Genomic DNA, 17,360 nt, shown 5'->3' on the forward strand with positions numbered 1-17,360 from the left:
GGTAGGGGAGATGGGGTACTTAATTCCAAGGCAGTGAGATGACTGTAAGTAGAGGTGCATCCACGGCTCTGTTAGGAGCACTGAAGTCAAAGCTACCCATCCACCCTGGTGTTAGGGCCACCACTGCCAGGAAAGGCTCAAAAGGAAGAATATTGAGGCTGGTCTTGCAGGAAGTTCAGGACCATGCCAAACAGGAAAGAGGAGGAAGGGACCTATTAGGCACAGAGGTTCCACACTGCAAGCCATATTCAGAGGACCTCAGGTAGGAGGGTTTGGTTGGGGCAGAACCAACAGGGCATATTACTTATATTTACAAATCTCCCAGGGAGTGACTGAATTTCCACTTCCTTACAGGTTCTGAAGAAGATTCCAGCCTGCTACACTGTTGTGCTGTGAGTCCAGTGCTTAGTGGAACCCTGTCGTGGCCCACAGCCATCAGGATATTTCTCCGGGAAAGCCCTTGGACCAAGAAGTCTAGAATTGTCTGTGAAAACAAAAGCATTTGGATTCTTTTCAGGAAAAATGTAACCTGCAAACAAATAGCCTTGGAAAATCAGTGCCTCACCCTCGGTGCCTGGGTCAGGCACAGGGAGTGCCCCCAGCCCGCCCCACCCGCTGCTTTCTAGCTGGAGTCCACCTCCTTTTCCTCTTCTGTATGTTGTCCTGGCTGCCCAAAAGGCAATGCCTCCCCTCCCTGCCTCACCCTTCCCTAGACTTGTTCAGGCCCTAAGTCTTTGCAAGTGTGCTTGCTCTACCTGGACTGTTCTTCCCTCCTTGTCTGTGAGCCCTTTATTATAATTTAGGACCCAGCTCCAACTTCTCCCTGTTGGTTGATTATTTGCTCCCCTACTATGTTACCCTGCATAATTTCAATTTTAAATATTCTTTTTAAAAAAGATAATAACCCTTGATTTTATATTTAAAAATATAACAATAAAAATGGTTGGTTGCCTTTTTTTTTTTTTTTTTTGAGGCAGAGTCTTGCTTTGTCACCCAGGCTGGAGGGCAGTGGCTCAGCTCACTGAAACTTCTGCCTCCCAGGTTCAAGCAATTCTCCCACCTCAGCATCCCGAGTAGCTGGGATTACAGGCACATGCCACCATGCCCAGCTAATTTTTTTTTTTTTTTAGTAGAGATGGGGTTTCACAATGTTGGCCAGGCTGGTCTTGAACTCCTGACCTTGTGATCCACCCACCTCGGACTCCCAAAGTGCTGGGATTACAGGCGTGAGCCACCGCGCCCAGCCAGTTGGCAATTCTTAAGCTCTTATGCTCTTGTTATGAGCCAGGCAGTGTGGTACATAAGGTTACCCACTCCATATGCAAAATGTTTAGGACAGAAACAGGCAATGGTAAGTGCTTGGTAAGTGTTACTTATTACTAGTTTTATTAGTTATTTTAATTCTTTCACCGCATTTGCAGAAATTATGCTTTCTTTTGTGCATTATAATGATCAGGTTACATGTTTGTGAGCTTCTTGAGGGCAGGGACTATGTCTTTTACCTCTGGTATCTCGGAGCATGTGACTATCCCAAGGGTATTTCATGAGTGAATATCTAGGTGTTGAAGTTGGTGACTGATGTTTATCTCAAGAGTTCCCAAGTCAATTTGGAGTAGGGGTAGCCCAAAGAATGTAGGACTGATAATCAGAAGATCTGGGCTTAGTTCTATTCCAACTAACTACTAGCTTTGTGACCTTGGGCAGATTAGCCAATCTTTTCTGAATCCCAAATAACTGTTTTCCAAAATGAGAATAATTGTCCCTAACTTGCTTTCCTTTCAGGTTTGCTTTGAGCATCAGATGACCTCACATAGGGAGAGTTTTGTGAATTGTAAAGTATTTTACACATGTGCAACATTATTGTTTGTATTATGTTGCCATCACCACCATACTTGGTGGAACATGAGCTCACATGTAGCTCTTGTTGTATAAATATCAATATGTCATTTTTGCTTCTTCACAGTGTTCAAAACTGTTGCTTCTTTATGTTTGGGATGTTCTTCCTCCTCAAAGCAGGCATCCAAGGTATTCGCCTCAAGCATTTTGAAGGGTTTTAAATGGCTCTTGATTTTATCACTTGCCTGTTTTAAAAATCTCTGGCCCAAAATTTCAAAGTTACACTTTCTCCCAGGAGAGGTCATGTAAGAATTGTAACTAATCATAGCGTTTACTGTTTGATATTATCTAATTCAAGAAGTGAGATGCTATAGGTTATAGGAAGGGATGAAAAGAAGTATAAGACATAATCTTACTCTCAAGAAACTTACTGTCTATTATGGGAGTCAGGGCTAAGCCTTAGACTTATGGGCAAAATATATGATTTGGGAAAGGAAAGACTCCTCTGTGTTGAGGTGGTTTGTGAAGGTCTCGGACAAAATTGGATCTTGTTTTAAGCCTTAAAGAATGACTGATGTTTAGACTATAATGCTGGGAACTTAATTAATAAGTCAGGGCCATTGAGTCGTGCTGGTAACATTTCCCTTTTCAGCAATATTGTTGATTTCTTTAGTTCTTTGTGGAATACGAGGAAGATATAAGAAGATTCTAGCAATTTATCCATTGAAAAATGTTTGAATCCAGAAAGCTGCTAATATTCTATGGCTGATGCTTTTATGATGAGAAAATAAAAATCTCTACTTTTCTTTTCAGCCATGATGTATTTGTTTCAAAAAATGTCAGAGAGAAATTTGTTCAAAGGAAATTGTGATTCAAGCTTCCATATAATAATAACAATAATGAAAGCTCCTGGATCAGTAAGGCTAATTCATAGTGCTTAGGGTAGAGGATGATGCTAATAATAACTCAGATAAGAAGTTTTTAAAAATACCTAATTGTGAACTATTTAGAAAAGAATAAAATGAGAACACAAGATATGAAAATGTATATAATGCAGCCAAAGTCATAGTTAGAGGTAAATTCATAGCTTTTATATTTGCACTTAAAAATAAGAATAAGTAAAAAGAAAGCAACTCTATGTCTAACCTAAGAATTTAGAAAATGAGCAGCAAAACAAAACCAAGAAAAGCAGAGCAATTAAAAAAAAGCAAGGATAATAAGTAATTAGAAAATCAGTAAAATTAAAGAAATATAATTCATAAATCATGAGCTGGTTCTTTGGGGGGAAAAGTAAAATAAACAAACCTCTAGAAAGCCAACTGAAGAAGAAAAGAGAGGAAAAAAAATCAAATAATTAACATCTGAAAAACTTGTATAGTTTGTAAAACACTATCTCATTTCTTATCACTCTTGGTCCCTAAATTAATCCTCTGTGTTATATGTTTATATCTCTATCAGACTGGGGATCAAAGAAATGAGGTCACTTTTTAGAGTCACACAACTGGTGAGTAGTAAAATCATGATTTGAACCTCGGTCTTCTAACTTTGTTGAATATTCTTCCAATAATCTCAAGATGTCCTTTCAGGATAAGTACAAAAAGGAAGAGTTAAACATTTAATACAAGGATTCTCAACCCCCAGGATGCAGACCAGTACCCATCTGTGGCCTGTTAGGAATTGGGCTGCACACCAGGAGGGGAGTAGGAGGCAAGCATTACCACCTGAGCTCCACCTTCTGTCAGATTAGTGGCCACATTAGATTCTCACAGGAGCACAAACCCTGTTGTGAACTATGCATGCCAGGGATCTAGATTGTGCACTCCTTATGAGAATCTAATGCCTGAAGATCTGATGTGGAACAGTTACATCCTGAAACCACTCTCCACCCTGTGCCCGGCCATGGAAAAATTGTCTCCAACAAAACTGGTCCCTGGTGCCAAAAAGGTTGGAGACCGCTGGTTTCCTGGGGCTGCCCTGACAAACAACAGTAATTTATTCTCTTACATTTCTGGAGGCTAGAAGTTTGAAATCAAGGAACCAGCAGAATTGTACTTTCTCTGAAGGCTCTAAGGGAGAATCCTTCCTTGCCCCTTCCTAGCTTCCAGTGGTTGCTGGCACTTCTTAGCATCCCTTGGCTGTAGCTGCAGCACTCCAGTGTCTTCTACATCATCACATGGTGTTCTGCCTGTGTGTCTTCACATTGTCTTCCCTCTGCACACATATGTCTTCTCCATTTCTCCACTTATGAGGACATCAGTCATGGGATGAGGGCCCACTCTAATCCAGTAGGACCTCATCTTAACTCATTTAATTATATCTGCAATGATTCTGTTTTCAAATAAGGTCATATCTGATGTTCCAGGTGGACATAAATTTTGAGGGGACACAATGTTCTTATGATTGTGGTTTTAACTATCTTTATCTTGCTTCACCCACATAGTGAATTTGTACATGCATCCATCCATCCAGTCAGCAATCATTTAACCTAGTTCTTAAAATAGGTACAGGGTGAGAGTGATAGTCCTAATCTACTTGTCAGAACAATCTAGAGAACCATTCGGATTCAGGCACTTTAAGAGGGAGGTGAAGTGGGACAAATACAGAGGAAAGAAACCAGGATTGTAAAATCGTATCACTCTGGCCACAGTTGAGGGAACTGTTAGGATGACTAAGAAAATCTCAGGTGTGCATATGGGTCATGGAGTGGGTGAGAGATAACAGCATGAGAACACTCTTCTAATACTTGAAGGCTTCCAGCCATAGGAGTCTGGGTTTGGTTTTTTTGTGTCTCCACTTACAAGAATCACAACCCAGTGGGTAGAAGCTACAGAGATTTATATTTTAACTCTGTTAATAGAAGAATTTTAAAAACTAGAATTTTCTAAGACCTAACTAGGGTTGGATGACCCTGGTATGTGTATGTCTGCAATTTTCAGCCTTTAAGCTGCCACAGCTGCTAAGAGATGCCTTATATGCTGGAAGGGCTAGAGGGAGCCTAGAACAGAAGGGGGATTGTTAATGGATTTTATTACTTGCCGAACACTCCAAACTAGTCACTAGACAGAAATTGCTGTTTAAAAATTATAGGAACACATATTATAAAATTGTTTTGCACAAACTTGCAATGTTTATCAATAAAAAACACAGTGGTTTGCGTAAAATTAAGTGACTTTTATGAGCAGATACTGTGCTGGGGTCTAACAATGCAAGATTGAAAAAAGCATGGGCTTCAAACCAAGGAGCTCACAGTATAGTAAAAGAGATATAACATAAAATACAGGCAACCAGCTATAACAATATAGGAATTAGGCATGCAATAAATATTTGAAGAAAGAATGATTGAGTGATTTTCTTCAAAGAATATTTTTGTTGTTTTTAAACTTTGACTTAGTAGGGTGAGCAACTGTCCCAACTGGCCTCGGACTGAGAGGTTTCTCGGGATATGGTACTTCCCAAGCAAACTGAAATGAGTTCATCATGCTGGTTTACAGGCTTTTAAAGAAGGAAGGAAGATGTAATAGCAATTATTGTAACAGCAGCAACAGTAGTTATGGGAGCAGACACAGGAGACAAGAGTATTGTTTTTAAAGGGGAACAAGGGCAAGCCTCTAAATTTCATTAGGGAAGGGATGACATCAGTCATGTTCACCACTATATCCCCAGCACCTGGCACAGTGTTCGGCACATAGTTGGAATTCAATCTAAATTAGTCAAATACAGTCATGGGCTGCATAATGATGTTTTGGTCAACTACTAACCATATATATGACGCTGGTTCCATAAGATTATAATACTGTATTTCCACTGTTCCTTTTGTATGTTTAGATATGTTCAAATACACAAATACCATTGTGTTACAGTTGCCTACAACAGTCAGTATAGTAACAAGTTTTACAGGTTTGTAACCTAGGAGCAATAGGCTATACCATATAGCCTACATGTGTAGTGGGCTATACTGTCTAGGTTTATGTTAAGAACACTCTATGATCGCACAATGAAACTGCCTAAGAACTTATCCCCATTTCTTAGAACTTATCCCCATTGTTAAGTGATGCATAACTCTAAATGAACTACATAAGCCAAAAAGCACTGAGCTGGGCCTTGAAGGCTATGTAGCATTTTGACCCAGGAGAAAGGAGTATGTGGTGAAAGATTGCAAAAACAGAGAACTTGGGTATAGTAATTGATAAATATGATGTTTAATGGGATCTAGTGTTTTCCTATGTCTTTAAATATTTTTCTTGGGAAAAGTCCTTGAAACAGTGAGTCTATTCTATTTCCCCCATTCTTCTTTCTATGGAGGAAAATTTCCTCCACCCCCCTTTTTGCTTCCCTCTCTTTTCTCTGTTGGAAGATATTTTACTTTTTGTAGAAAGGATGCCAGTAGAATCTCTTTCACGACAAACCTAAGTAGCAAATAAACTGTCCAGGAAAACATTCTACTTTGAAATAGGAGACAGGAGTTGGGAGAGAAAGATTTGGCCAAAGAAGGACAAGTAGTCTGGAATGTATAAAACAGCATGGGAGAAGGAATAAGAGAAAGGGTATTAAGGCTGGGGAAGGCACTTGGGCCTGCATGGTGAAGGTCCAGTTGCCAAATTCCAAATGCACTGTGTACCAACGTCCCCTGGGGCACATGGGTGTTTCTTGCTGACTCTCCTTATAGGGGACAAAATGTGAGCATTGCAACTATAAGGCAAAGAGAGACAAAGGGGAAGAAGACTTTATCGACCAACTGTGTCCCATAGTATGTCCCAGGTACTGTTGGGCACCTTTATTATATGCACAATCCACACACACAGATTTGAAAGAAGATATTATTATCCTCATTACAAAAACGAAGAAGCAGAGAAGTAAAGAGATGCAGCGATTGCCCAAGATGTTAACTAGTGGCTGGTCAAAGCCAGATTTGAACTCAGGTCTGTCTTGCATTACAACGGTGGTTTCCAACTTTCCATCTTTTTTTTTGCAGCTCAGCTGATGAAAGACAAAACTTTCCTAGCCCCCTCCTTCTCACTTCCTACCTCTTCTCAACACCAATGGAGTTTTCTGCACCAAATACACCCAATATTTCCTTCCAGAACACCCTATCCTTGCTACAAGTCAAGATTTTAGCATCTCTTTGACACTAAATATACATATTATTTTGACCTGAACAAAGCCCAAACTTTGTGATAGCCTCTATTTTTTATTACTTCTTCGGAATATTTCTAGCAAGTGTTACTGTACTATGAAGATGTGCTTCTTAAAAGGGCATAGTTACCTACAGTAGGAAGTTATGGGAATCTTATGAGCCCAAGTAGCCCAACAGCCTCTCTCTTAGTGCTTATAGCCATGATCTATTAGCAGAAAAATAAGAGAACCTAAATTCTAAGTTCTCATTAGAGAAAAATAAGAAAACCTAGATTCTAGTCCAGGCTCTTCCACTTGCTAGCTGTGTGACCTAAGTCCCTTTACTTCTTTGAGCCTCAGTTAGATTATCTGTAAAATGAATGAATTATACTTTCTTTGCTCGCCTCAGAAAACTATATTGAGTGATCACCTTGAGTGAAGTAATAAACTGTAAATCAGAAAGTATAAGACAAATGAAGGATGTTAACTTTAAATCAATCCTTTGTGGAAAAAAGTGGGCATAAATAAAATATGAGATATTATTTTTATTTCTTGGTAGTCAGTTCAAGTATAAACGTAAACTCAACTTAGCTTAAGCCAAAAAGGAGACACTATTTGCTCAGATAAATTGTGAGAAGGGCAGGGTGGATCGGAAATGGCTAGATCTGAGTCTCCAGCACTTATGGGACACCATCCCTGTCTGTTCAGCTCTGCCTTCCTGCATATTGGAATCGTTCTCTTCTCTTGAGTTCCTTACACGGGATGAGCATGTGATTGCCAAAGCTCCAGCCTTGCCTTCCAGCTTTTGTAGAGTCTTCTTTAATTTGTAAAATATAACTTATGTGTGAAATACATAGAATAGTATGTAATAATATATGTAAAGTTTAGACTTCCATTTTTACAGCTTGCAATCAGAGAGAGAAGAAACTTTCTTGCTACAGCGTGGGGTAGAAAAGTCCCACGGAAATCCTTTGATTGACCTGGCTTGGGACATGTGTATGCCTTAAACAGATCTCCCTGGCTAAGAGTGGGTATTACCACTGACCCACCTTGGGTCTCAGGTCCATCTACTGTGGCCAAGGGGTGGAGAAAGCACAGACAAGGCCATGCCCATTTGTATTCACAACCAACAATGGAATTTAAACAATAAAATACATGTGATGGGGTTGCTTCTGTAGGCTTCTGTTTCTTCAAGGATGCTCCAGCTCTGGAGATGCAGGCCTGCCTGGGTGTGTAATGGGGGACCTTTGCACCGCTTACACTTGGGAAATCTTGCCAGGTTTTGCTCAGTTGAAGTTTGGCTAGTCGTAATATCTAGAATAAGCACCTACTTACATTGTCAGACTTAGTACAGAGAATGCAGTAAAATGAACTGACTCATGGAGGATCTCTGATCCAGGCCCGATACTTCTTACTGCAGCAGGGGAGGCAGAAACTGACTAAACATCTGTGCTACAAAAGAGAAGTATGAGCACCCAGCAGCACATAACAGAGGCCCAAGAATGCAGTGATATCATCTCAGTGAAGAGTTATGGTTGGGGGAAGGCCTTTTAGGTAGAGGGATTAGCATGTGCAACAGTCTGGGGTTGGAAAGAGCATGCTGGGGGAAGTAAAAGAGGGCCAGTGCATCCTCATATAGAGAACTAGGGGGAGAAGGAGGCAGGGTCCAGATTAGACATCTCGAGGAATAGTCAAATGCCAGGCCCACAATGAATGCTTACCAGTGCTCTCTCTCCATCTTTGGCCAGAATGGGCCTGTGACCATTACAGTTTTGTGGCCCAGCTCCTGACCCCACCATATCGTGTCATGATGTTGTCATCCTCTTTAACAGCAAAACTTAGCAATAGAAGGAGCTTCAGCAGTTGGGAAATAGTTGCAAGGATATTTCCCCCTTTCGAAAGAGCTAAGCCCTGTTGCTAATAATTATTATTATTAATGCAAATCATCACATTTGATACCTCTCTTGCCGCAGAGCATGTCAACCTTCAAAGCTCCCAGGAGCAATAATTACCCCTCCCTAATCCCCTATGAAACAGGTAAGTAGGGGTCTGAGTACAGGATGAGGAGCCACAAAGTCTTCGAAATTAGACTTTTTCTCTTTGTGGAGCAGAAAAAGAAAGGCACACTACAAAGCCCCCCCTGGCTCCGGACCGTAAAAGTAGGAGCAGGCAGGGAGGGAATTGTGGCCTCACAGGTGTGCTGAGAAGCCTAATTAGAAGGTTCAAGGTGCACTTTCATGAGGAAAAGGGCTGCTGAGTGCCTATTCTCCAGACTTCAAATGCCCCTTTTGGCAGACAGCATCAGGGGCAAGGCAGCCAGTGCTGAGATGAAGGAGGGGATGGGGACCACAAACTCTTCCCATGAGATGGCACTTGTCTGGCTTACAGAAGGCTGAGCCAGCCAAACTGCCTGGATCTCTTGAGCGTGATGCTGCTAAGACATGGAGGACCAAACCCTAATGCCCTTCAGGTCTTATCTCCTCAGGTAATGAAATGCTTTATGGGACCAGGAGCTCTTAGGTCTTTGGTGGCTCAGAAAACCTTCCCAGGGTTTTGCTTTAGTTCAAACAGGACTTCTGGTTTGGTTTTATGCTCTCACTCTCTGCTCCTTCCTCAAATGCATGTATTCTGCATTCACTGTGTGATGGGCCCTGTGCCAGCCACTAGGGATACAAGGATGGAGAAAGGTGGTCCCCAACCTCGTGGTTTGTGGGGAAATGAAAACACAAATTGACAATTACAGTTCAGGGTGGTATGCTTTGAAAGAGGGAAGCACAGGGATTGTGGGAACCCAGAGGAACGACATTTATGCAGGTTGGGGGAGACAGGGAATACCTCCCAGAGGGCTGAGTCAGCCTATCTAAGCTCTTTCCGTTAAGCCCAATTATCCTCCAGAAAAGAAGCTTTTTCCTACACATGCCTACCCTCCAGCCACTGTGCACCATGGCCTCTTCTCGTTGAATCCTACATTCCTGCACCAATCCAATGGCACTTCCAACCAACGCTTGTGTTTTCAGACATCTCTTTAGGCATGAAGTTTAGTATTCTGAATGACAGATTTAATATCAGTAACAACAATCCTTTACATTTGTATAGTGCTTTGCAGTTTACAAAGTACATTCACATCCATCACCTCAGAGAGCTCAGAGAGTTTAAGGGATCGATCAGGTAAGCCTGTTCATTGCACCCACTTGTCTGCCTATCAGTCCTGTGCTTTCTCTCATATGCCTGCTGCAGGCAGGCAAGGGGGAAAAGAATGAACATGTAGGGCATGCCTGCTGTTTACCAACTAAACGCTTCATGTGGATCATCTCATTTAACCTTCGCACCAATCCACCAATCCTGTTGCATCATATGATCCCCCTCTTATAGACAGGAAACTGAAGCTCCAAGAGGTCCAGTTATTTGTTCAGTGTCCCACAGTTCATAGGGGATGCACCTGGGATTTCTCCTAAAATGGGCTTAACTCCCAGCCTGTTCACTCTTGGCTACACAATGCTACTTGGTATTTATCTCTCAGTGCCAGGTATATAGTAGAGCTTAGTAGAGTTGTGAAGGTCTGACTTATTTATTTGTCTTCTTATCTTCCTGCCTGCCTTTTTGTTCTTGAAGTAGGCATGCAGAGGCGAGGAAGGGGAGCTTTGTCCTTGGCATACTGGTCCCATAGGCCCTAAAGAAACACTGGTCTATGACTGGGCACCTATTCTTTCTTGCCACCTGGAATGTCTCCGGTAAGAAGCAGGATGTTAAGATGTTGAAACACTGACTGTATAAGATGGATAGTTCCTTCCTGTCCCCAACCTGTAAAGGCCTGAATGTCATTGGAGGCAGCTGCCCAAAAAACCTGGAATAGCACTGCCCTCCGGAATATCCTCTCCCTTGGACAGGACTAGGGACGTGCTGTCCAGGCCTTTCTCTTGGGCCTGCCTCCTTGCACATCAGAGCTGTCTCACCTGCCTCCTTGCACATCAGAGTTCTTGGATCTATTTCATGACCTCTGTGTCTCTCAGAGGTCATAGTTTGCTTTCTTATTTACCAGTGGATCCTCTGGTTGTCTTCATTCAACACCCACCTCCTGGGCCAGGCACTTGTGGATCTCTGGGGTGTAGAGTTGAATACAGCCTCTTCCCTGAGGCATTCCTAGGTTGGGGGCATTGAACCAGGGTAGAAAGGGTAGATGGAAGGAAGTCCAGAGGCTTGAGGAAGCACGGAGGAGGAGCATACAGGCAGTTAGGAAAGACTTCAGAGGGTGTAGTGCATGGGTTTGGTTTTAAAGGATGCACAGGGATTTTACAGGCAAAGAGATTGATGGTGGAAATTCCACCCGGAGGGATTTTTATCCCTCATCAGTACTTGTGACTCTGAGGGACCACACAGGTGTGTGCATGGATTCTACAGGACAGCCTCTAGATGTGGGAAGAGCTCACATGCTGTTTGTGTGGCTTGGTTCCTCATTCATGATCATCTCTGTCCCCTTGACATGTCATGGTTCTTAGCTACCTTCTTATTTTTGAGCATTTTTCCTGAACTTGTACCATATTGTCAGCATCTTTCAGAAAGTAGGAGTTAGCGTGGTGCGTAAGAGAATGGTCTTCAGGCCTACATTAGACCTCAGTTCGAATCCTGGCTTTGCCACTTATTAGCTAGGAGGTTAGACAAGTTTTTCTGAGCCTCAATTTCTTTATGTGTAAAATGGAAAGGTCATAATGCCCCACTGGCCTTTGGGGGGTTGAAATCAGATCATAAATGTGAAAGACTGACACACATCCTGGCACACAGCAAGTGGTCAGTAAACATCTTCTGAGGCCATATTCAAAGTGTGGGACCAGAACTGAGTACAAGTCAACTTGGGGGAGGCTGGCCAGAGCTGGACTGTTGCCTCATGGCCCTGACACTGGCCTTCTTATGCATGCAAGGATCACGGTGGCCCTTTTGGCAGACTCACCCTCTGATGACTCACTCCAGGTTGCTTGGTCCCTTTGGCTTCCTTCTGAAGGGCTGCACCGCTAAGTCACGTCTCCCCAGCCATTTCCTGGAGCCGTTGGTGTGGTGGAGCCTTGTCCAGTGCCTGACATTTCGGCTTGTGAAATTCCACTGTGGGTACATTTAGCCCATCCTTCAAGCCTGTCTTGAATTTTGGTCCTGCCTCCTAGTATTTGCTAGCCTGTTTCCTAACAGGATTTCCTCCCAGCCCAATCCATCTAACAGGCCCTGGCCAGAGAAGCTTTTCAAAAATGCTATTTTCCTCATATTCCTCTCCTGCTCAAAATCCTTCCATGGCTGTTGAATGGATAAAGTTTACACTCTTTAGCCTGGCACATGAGACGCTTTATGATCCAACACCAACCTTCTCTTTGGACTGTTTTATTTTTTCCTGCCCAAATAGGGGTGTAATCATTTCTATATTCAAGGATTTTTGAGAGAATTAAATGTGTTCATGCTGGAAAAGTACTTAGAACATGACTTTTAAGAGCTGTGAGGGGTCTGAAATCTTCCACTACTTGCAAACTAATAGGTTAGCCTGGTACCATTTCATGACTGCTAGGTGGGAGACAAAGGATTTTATCTCTCATAGCACTAGCAGTAGCCAGAGTATTAGTGTTTTGTTTATTTACTTATTTATTTTATGGATGGTGTCTTACTCTGTTCCCCAGGTTGGAGTGCAGTGGCGCTATCATAGCTCACTGCAGCCTTGAGCTTCTGGGCTCAAGCAATCCTCCAACTTCAGCTTCCCAAGTTGCTAGGATTACAGGAGTGTGTCATTACACCTGGCTAGGGGTGTGTGTGTGTGTGTGTGTTTAAAGAGATAGGACCTTGCTATGTTGCCCAGGCTGATCTCAGACTCCTGGCCTCAAGTGATCCTCCAGCCTTGGCCTTCTAAGTCACTGGGATTACTGGCATGTGCCACCATGCCCAGCAGTACCAATGCTTCCTTATGCTATTCCCCTGAGCTCCAATTCCCATGGAGCAATGTGAAGAGGACCAGATGACACCTGGCGTTTGAGAGTTGCATTAGGAGAGAAATCCGAAGTTTAAGGAACTTGAATTTGTTTTAAGCAAGCCTACCCTCTGCTCTAGAGGGAGACACTATCTATTTTTGTTCCTGTAAAAACATCCTTGAAAAGAATGTCTAGAACAAAGGCAGTCAGTCCTTTAATCACAAGACATGCAGAAATTTGAGACATCTTGGAGAATTGTCTATCAGTGAGGGCCAGGTGCATTGTGAGTGCTTTGTGCATATTAGCCATGATGAGGGTGAGGGTGGTGGCGGCGTTGTGTGTGCTTTGCTTCTTTCAGTATGGTGGATCTTCTCTTCAGTATCATCCTTGACTGTGAGTTCTGCTTTTTGTACCTTTACTTACGTAGTTCCCTCAGACCTCCCCATCCTTCACCTCTGCCTAAAATCTCTGCATTCTAGCTTTAGTTCTCCAAAAAAATCTCTCCTGACCATCCCAATTTAAATGGACCTCCCCTCTCTAAATTCTGACAGTGCAATCTGTTCCATTCTCTCAGCACTTAGCAAATACCGTTTCCCTCCCCTCAAGTCTTTTGCCAAGCTCTTCCCTCTGCCTGGAACTGCCTCTCTCTCTTCAGATTAACTCCACCTCATCCTTAGTTCATCAGTTTAGGTGACACTTCTCCCAGAATGCTTTCCTGATCTCTCCTGTACCCAGCCTGGATGAGAGGCCTCCAGTTTCTCCTGTGGCATCAGTGGTGACCTCTATGTGGCATTACTTGCCTGGCTTCCCCTCTAGACTTGGAGGTTCTGGAGGATGCTTGTATGTCCAGTATCTGCCATAGTGCCTGGCACATAAAGGCATTTAATTAATATTTACAAATGAACAAATTATCACATGGATATATAACTACTTGTATCACATATTTACGCAAATTTAATAAACAAATCTAACTATATCGAAAGCTCCTGGAAAATGCCCAGGGGACACAGATACCTCAGTAGGTATTTAGTATCTGTGGATTGATTGATAAGATATGCAATTATGCTGGTACAGTGTTGTGCACCTGTAGTCTCAGTTACTTGGGAGGGTGAAGTGGGAGCATCACTTGAGCTTAGGAATTCAAGTCCAGCCTTGGCAACATAGTGGGACTTCATCTCTAAAAATAATAAAATAAAATAAATGCAATTAGTCAGTACGCTCCCTTTTAGATGCATCAATTTCACCTCGATTTAAAGGATATCTGTGAGGCCAAGTAGACCTCTATTTAAGAATGTATACATTGTCAAAGGTACCATTCATTATGGTTTTATATAAGGGAAAGTTCTAGTAAGCCTTCTCAAAGCAATTAAAAACTATAAATTTCATGTTCCCTTAACTTAGTAAATATCAAACCCATTTCATCCTTAATAGTCTACAAAATCAACACCAGTTTCAACTAATGGTCTGTTTATAGCTTACATGGTAAGTTTCAAATTGCAAATGCATTTTTACACTGGCGTTTGAAGGTTGATATTGGAAAGAATGACAGAAGAGTCACCATGAAACCTGGAGCCGAGTTTGAGGCTAGCTCCCAGTTTTCCATAATAGAATACAATTATACCAAAGAATGGAAAACTTTGGAAACTCAAACCAAGTAATAAGAGCCCTCATGACACTTGGGGAGGCTAAAAACTAGCCTTTCAGGATCAGATGAACCTGCATTTGAATTCTGCTTCTCTTAATTACTGAACCTAAGTTTCTTCATTTATAAAAGTGGGAAAATGTGACACACAGCATAGGATTGACATGAGGATTCAGTGAGGTAACATATGTTTTTTAAAAAAGCCTAGCACAGTATGTGACACATAGTAAGCTCTCAACAAATGCTAGCCGTTATTATTATTATTACTAATTTGTAGTCAGGAAGACTTGGATTTGTATCCTAGCTCAGGCGCTGACAGCTGTTTGCTGGGCCTCTCAAGCTGAGAGACACTGAGAAGTTTCTTAACTTCTTTAAGCTTTAGTTTCCTCACTTACAAAATGGGGACACTGGATCATAGGGTTGATGTCATAATAAAATTGGAAGATGATGTGCAGTGCTCTTCAGGAATGCATAGCACATGGCAAGCCCTCAGTAACTTGTGTAGAAAAATAAAGGTAATAAGAATTATTATTCTCTGCATCTCTTTTTTCCTTATTTGTAAATCTGGAAATGCCAGTGTCGCTATATGATTGTAAGGATTGGAAATAATAAAGTATCAAGTGTAAAGTTAGACACATAGTAAGTAGGTACCCAAGAGATGGAAGCTATTGTTTCTAGACCCTCCCTCCTCCTGCCTTTGCCTGGCTTCCAGGTCCGGATGAATGGATGCGGCAATTTCAATTTTCAGGGGTTTCTCTGAGAGCACTGAGTTGGGGTGAGGGGCAAGAGAGGGCTCTGTCAACTGGAAACCGCAACCTGGAAGTGAACTTCCCTAATCAGCACTGCAGGATTCCAACAGCTGGTTCTACTTTGGAATCAATTGGAACCTCCTGGGCTCCTTGCTCTTATTCCACAAGAAGCAAATGCCATCCCACAGCTAAGATTTAGAAATTTGCCACACCATATCAGAAACAGATCCATTTGCCAACAAGGTCAACGCTCCCAAGGCCGAGCTGCAGCCTGCCGGGTGGCCTTGAAGGCTGAACTTTCAGCCTTAGGTCAAGGCTGCCTGTGGCACTGCCCACAAGCACTATCCTGCCACTGGCCACTGGGAAATGCCACCCCAAACGCCCAGATTTTCATTTCAAAGAGTGAGTCACATTCAGATGTGGAAAGCATGTTAAATAACAATTTTTAGGATATGAATGTTATAGTGCAGCAGCAAGAATGCGTTTGGTTTGGAAAGGAAGTGTTTCCTAAATGCCTGCCTTATAATTTCTTCCATCTGCCCATATTTCTGGTGGGCCCTTGAGAGTCTCTAGGCCTCCAGAGTAGCCAGTGCTGCCCCAGGTGCTATAAGTACCAGAAGATACTGGTTGAATGGCTGTTATCAGCACTAGCTGAGGTTTGAGTCAACAGGTGAAAGAGCAGGCTGTTTCCTAATTCTGGGCTTACTTGCTGTATGGCCTCAGGCAAATTCCTTGCCTTCTCTGAACTTCAGTTTCCTCACCTGAAGAATGATGGGGGTGGGCTATATGTTCTTGAAGCTCCCTTTTAGATCTTTGATTTTCTGATCACAAGTGATCGCTAATGCTATAATTGCTCAAAGGATGAAAATCAGCAAATGCTATTAATTAAGCACTTACGGATCCAAGGACTGTTAGGCATTTTAATAGATAATTTAATGAACTGAATGAATGACTGCAAACATCCATTATCTCTTTTGGAAAAGAGAGTAAAAAGGGAGGTAAAGTGATGAGTGAAGCACTTGTTACGTATTTGACACTGTCCTCGCTGCCTTAATACACATCATCTTGTTTTGTCCTCTTTTCAAACTGAGAAAGTCTTACTACCACAATTTGTAGAGGAGGAAACTGATGCTTAATGGGGTAAGTAACTTGCCACATAAGTGGTGTAGCCGAGGATTTGAACCCAGTTTTGCTACTTAGAAAGGGTACATGTATCTGTTTTCTTCCTTGGTATTGAGCCCTTCCATGTAGGAAGTGCTCAGGTCAGCAGAGGCCCTGCGTAAAGATTGGTTAAATGTATGAGGAAAGTCTTGGGGACCAGCTTGGAGACAGCCAGGACTCTGCCAGGGCACACTAGATGTGAGGAAGGGGTGGGATGCGGTAGAGCCCAAGTTCCTGAGTCCCCGACCTTGGGGCAGCTGCATCTACCTGACACCTCTAGCAGCCCACCCCATGAATATGTCTGGGTTATCGTTGACCCCTTTTTCTTCAGCAAAGGGATCCAGTGAGCAGGACAGCAAAATGGGCCTTGGTATAACTTCTGGAGAAACAGGGACAAGTGGAAGGAAGGTGGCAGAAAGGGAGAAGAGGAGGAACAGGGTGCAGAAACCTGGAGGCCAAGGGCCCAGCCAGAATGGAGCCTCACGTGCTGGGAAGAGCCATTTCCCGCAGTGCAGGCCAGGGAACCCCATCAACTCCTGTTTCACATACCACTGACCCCTGCTGTTGAGTAAAGATGGTACCAGTCTCCAGAGGTTCCTGGGGAGAAGGCTCCATGCCCATTTCATAAACGGGGAGATGGACGCCCACACACATTCGCTCCCTCAGTCTTTTCTTGCTACTGGATAAAGCCTCCAGAAACACAATGAACTTTACAAAAGTTGTGATGCTAGTCTCAGGGAGTGTGTCCTGGTGGGAGTAAGGGAACAGAGAACCCAGGAGTCCTTGCTCAGCAGCCTTTTTCTGGCTGCAAACATCTGCAATCTGGTTAGTCATGCTTTCATTTATTCAACAAATATTTGTCAAGCTCTACTTTGATCCTGGCACTTCTAGGATCAAAACTAGGTGTAAAACAGTGAACAC

At 42.7% G+C, this 17,360-nt stretch overlaps 2 protein-coding genes across 3 annotated transcripts in view; one reads left to right on the forward strand and one right to left on the reverse strand.

The window, feature by feature from the left end:
- Window positions 1-17,360, reverse strand: part of MYSM1 (Myb like, SWIRM and MPN domains 1) — a 922,196-nt gene that overhangs the window by 165,128 nt on the left and 739,708 nt on the right. The gene's annotated exons all lie outside the window — the stretch shown is intronic.
- LOC126962828 (uncharacterized) overlaps window positions 1-17,360 on the forward strand; it is a 117,064-nt gene that overhangs the window by 39,814 nt on the left and 59,890 nt on the right. The window contains exon 2 of one of the 2 annotated variants that reach the window (XR_007728821.1): window positions 355-891. The exons of the other annotated variant lie outside the window; for it this stretch is intronic. The gene's annotated coding sequence lies outside the window, so the exon portion shown is untranslated. Of the gene's footprint in view, window positions 1-354; window positions 892-17,360 lie in introns of those variants that run through there. 2 annotated transcript variants of the gene reach the window in all.

This window comes from Macaca thibetana, chromosome 1 (assembly GCF_024542745.1).
Source record: "Macaca thibetana thibetana isolate TM-01 chromosome 1, ASM2454274v1, whole genome shotgun sequence".
NCBI classification, from domain to species: domain Eukaryota; kingdom Metazoa; phylum Chordata; class Mammalia; order Primates; family Cercopithecidae; genus Macaca; species Macaca thibetana.